The sequence below is a fragment of the Orbicella franksi genome, chromosome 8 (genome assembly GCF_964199315.1).
Source record: "Orbicella franksi chromosome 8, jaOrbFran1.1, whole genome shotgun sequence".
In the NCBI taxonomy this organism is placed as follows: domain Eukaryota; kingdom Metazoa; phylum Cnidaria; class Anthozoa; order Scleractinia; family Merulinidae; genus Orbicella; species Orbicella franksi.
In genome coordinates, this window is record NC_138152.1 from 7,041,581 (window position 1) to 7,046,082 (window position 4,502).

Consider the following 4,502-nt stretch of genomic DNA (forward strand, 5'->3'; position numbering starts at 1 on the left):
TTTTATTGTAAACAATATCTTACTGAGTGTATTTTTGTTGTGTACTAATTGTTGTGGAACACAGAGATCACTGTTACGACAGAGATATTTTAATATCTCTTAAGATATTTTAATATCTCTTTAGAAGCTGCATCCATGATAAATTTATTTGTTACCGGGTGCATTTGTTTATAGAACTTTTCACAAATTAAAATTTGTGAAAAGTTCTATAAACAAATGCACCCGGTAACAAATAAATTTATCATGGATGCAGCTTCTAACAGATCCCCAATATTAATGGAACATACACTGCACATACATGTAAAAGAGTCCAATAATTCATTACTTAAGATTAATAATAATAATAATAATAATAATAATTTATTTCTAGCGCATTACATTAAAAAATCTCAATGCTCTCACAGAATAAAAATGAGAAAAACGATAACGAAACCAATATAAGGAAAATATATTAACTTACAATGGATGATAAAATACTAAAATTCATTAAATACTAAAATTCATTATAAGATACTAAAATTCTTTATAGAAATACTAAAGATAATTATTAAACAAAAACGTTTTAAGCTTAGTTTTAAACGTATCCACTGATGGGGCACTTCTCACATCAAGTGGGAGGCTATTCCACAGTGCTGGCGCACAAGATGAAAAAGCGCGTCCCCCGTAGGTCTTTGTCCTAAACACCGGTATGTGCAGTCGCAGGTGATCATTATTTGAACGAAGACACCTTATCGGTTGACGTTAATGCTTTGTTTGGTTTCTCTGTATTTACAGAAAACTTGATGGGATTATAAATTCTGCACCAATTTCATTGAATAAACTGACTTGGAGGTTCAGGTCTGCAACCCATTCTGTGTGTAGTAATATCATAGCTGCAACATTGTGACAGATACACTGCATTACATTATTAAGAAACACATACATTAACTAATTATTTTAAGTGCCTGTTAAATTAATCCGTTTTTCTTAGAGATAATTTACTCATGTTTTATTTAAATAATTGGCTTTTTGGCTTTAAAATGATATTTATTGAGCTTTTAAATCAATTTTGTGATAATCCGCATTGGACATGGCATAAATTGATATTTTGCCAACACGAAATGGAGAACTGGGTCTTAAGAGTCCCTGTCCATAAAAATGGAAAATAACTCGGCAAGGGTCAAAAATTCGATTTCGCTCATATTTTCATGTTAGATAGGCTAGGGCATGACAAAAACTACTGGATAGTTTTTTTGGCAAAATATCCTTTTATTTCAAAGAAATATGCAAATTACCAAATTCCGTTAAAATCGTCATTTAACGCACCATTTTATTACACAAGTTTGAGAGCCTTGCATGCAAAACCACATCATTCTTCCGTCTTTAAAACACTCAAATATTTTTGTGCAATGTTTAAATGTGTACTGGGTTGATTTTAGGGAATGCTGCGTTGTCTTTTTGGGTGCAAAATAATTAAATTTCGAAGACATGTATTTCATTCACTTAAAAGTACTTCGTGAATATAATTAATTTTCACTATGTGCGAAACCTTCAAATGGATCAAGCTTCTGGTGGTTGAATCGCAGAAGGATGGTCTACAGATTCCTGTAAAAATTTCTTTGGGCAAATGATTGTGAGCGACGCGAGAGCTTTTCAAAGTACGTCAAAATTGCAAATATTTGACCATCCGTCGTCAAATTTCAATTTACGGGTTAGACGTATATTTTAGCATGCGTCACATGATTTGACCTATGTTAAATTGAAATAGACACAGAGCTGATAATTTCGAAATGTTCTAACCTCATTTGCTGTAAAAGGCAGGTGCAAAACCGATTTGACGTGTTTCTCTCGCCATTCGTCGCACATAAGGGACCGTTCATTTTTTATGAGGGAGGGGGGGCTGGTGGGATTTGGGAAGCACCATTTAAAAATCGCATGACCCCCCCTCAGCTTACCAATTTTTTCACATGGCCCCCCCTTACAGCGGTCATTTTTTGGGATGACCCCCCCCCCACAAAAAAAAATTGAACAAACAATATTTAGATTTCAACTTTTTTAATATTTCTCCATTATCCCCCTACTTCACGTTATTGTGCTCACTATGACGACAATATTTACAATCCCTCTACTACAGAGAGCTGTTGTTTAAAAAACAAATCAAAAGAAAGATCGAGAAGTCAATTTCGGATCTCCTAGTTATGGCTTGCCCTGAGCGTGTGGCATTTGGCCTCTCATTGGCATCTTTCTCATCTGAATTGATGAATGCAAGAATGACATCACTTGAGTCATCTTCTCCCCCAGAGTCAATGGCATCACTGTCATACTCATCATTGTCAGTTTCATCCGTTTCACTGCTGTCAGCACTTGCCCTGTTGTCATTTTGTGTCAATGTCCTTGCATTTCTCAGTGTTGGTTGGCCAGCTCTGAGAGGACTCTTCTGCTGCAAGCATGAATGTCTTACAATTGCCTTTACTTTCTCACTCTTGCTGCTTTTCAAATGCTGCTTCAGCCCGTGGTGGTTCAAGTACTTGTTTAGTTCTGGAACACGTAGCTTTTTAAGCTTGGTTAGATCTTCGAACAACTCAATCCAGGGATAATCCTCATATGATTTATCTTTTGCGTCCCTACTTAACTTTGCCTTTTCTTCTGCTCTCTTTGTCCTTTTAAATTCCAGCACTTCAAGATGCTGAAGATAATCCACCACAAACTTTGATTTGACAATAAACTTATCTGCAAATAGAGCAACGCTGTCTGGGTCAGATAAAACCAGACTGCCACTTCCGTGCTCTTTCTTCGCTTGGACCCTTGGCTGCCAGTCATCTGGATCACGCCCTTCTTTTGGGGTCTTCTGGTAGGAGAGGTAGTGGTATTCCGGTAGGCAGGAATGGTCAGGAACTGGTTTAGGGTATCTTTCTATGGGTGGTCCAGTCCATTCACAACATAAAGAACAAATTTCTCCTACCTTTTCTTGACAGGACAACTTTAGAAACTCCCTGTAGTTCTCCCCCTCCTCATAGTGCTCATTCATAAACTTCTCAATCTTACGGAAGTAACAGTGGCCTGGAACAGAGTCTTTCCTTGCTCCTGCATTGTGATACTGAACCAAGTAAGAAGTGTTGTGAAAAAACTGGAAATCTGTTGATGTGTTGTGTGAAACACATTCTTACATTTAATTTACAGATGTCTTTATTTGGAAGGTTTTTTCCTCTACTCTAGTGATAGGCATGTATAAATGTTGCCCTGTGCAGGTAAAACAGAAAGCTGTTGAAGTACAAGAAGATGAGCCGGTAAGTGTTAATTTCTTGTCAGTGTTCCTATTTTTATCTGGACATTAAAAACGCATGTATGCTTCACTTTTATAATGAGAAACTTCTGTATTTTCCTATTGTAAAGATAGCACCTAAAACTGTTTGAACATTTTAAAAATAGTATGTGTCTTTTAATATATCGTTTGACTTAGGTCTACATTTCACTACACGAATACAACATTAAATGGTTACACGAACCATGATCATTCAATAATATCAGTTCAATATAATAAATAAAAAAATCGTCTTTCCTTTTCTGGTAGGTCACTAGTTCCTCCTCTGCTGATGATACAACCATACCTCAGGGTCTCCAGAAAACAAGCCTTGGCTATATTGTTAATCCAATCGGGAAAAGAGCGCATTACTACATGAGCATCATGAAAGAGGCTCATTCCAAAATGCGCAATAATGGCGAAAGCGACGAGTCGTTTAAGAAAGGTTTACAGCTGAACGATCCAGGCAGTTTGACATCTTACAAGCAAAAGAAGCAATCTTTCTAAGTGCGGATGGCTGTTCAGAAAGGGCGAGTGAGTTTTCCATGCCAGGGTACCGGTTGAAGCCCAGTGATGGAAGAAAACTGAACTTCTCCATCAAAGAGCACAGAGCAATGGTGGAAAAGTTGAATGTCATATTGAAAGATGTAAAGGAACACGATTCCACACTCTTTCAGTCCAATGGAAGGGAATTATTTCACCAATGCTGCAAGAAGCAGAATCACCACCAACCTTGAGCAGGAAGTCAGAGATTATGTTTACACCTTCATGTACCCTGAAGAGCACACTCTGACGGAAAGCATTGCTGCTTCTTGTAGCATTGGTGAAAGAGACTCCCATAGCAGCACAAGCGGCGACGAAGAACTCGACGACAGCGAAGATGAAGATGAGTGCGAGTGAAAGTTGCATTCGAAAATAACAGTGTTAAATACTTCTTTTCAGTAGCTACAAATGCTTTTTGTCGCCAAACGTTTTTTTAAAGCAGAAGGAAAGTTTGTAATAAATTTGTATCCTGCCTTCTATGTTTATTCTGTAGCAATTTTTTGATATTCAAACATTATCCCATTTTAAAGTCATACTAAAATATTTCACGTGACCCCCCCTTTTTCCCTTATTTTTTTGGGATGGCCCCCCCTCGAAAGCCATTTTTTTTCGCATGGCCCCCCCCCAAATCCCACCAGCCCCCCCTACCTTATAAAAATGAACGGTCCTTAAAGCAGAA

General features: G+C 37.5%; 1 long non-coding RNA gene across 1 annotated transcript; it reads left to right on the forward strand.

Moving 5' to 3' along the window:
* The first annotated feature begins 2,612 nt into the window (after positions 1-2,612).
* LOC145495301 (uncharacterized) lies at positions 2,613-4,163 on the forward strand. Its single transcript, XR_014050395.1, has 2 exons — positions 2,613-3,266; positions 3,551-4,163. It is a non-coding gene; the product is annotated as an uncharacterized LOC145495301 (long non-coding RNA).
* The last annotated feature ends 339 nt before the right edge of the window (positions 4,164-4,502 follow it).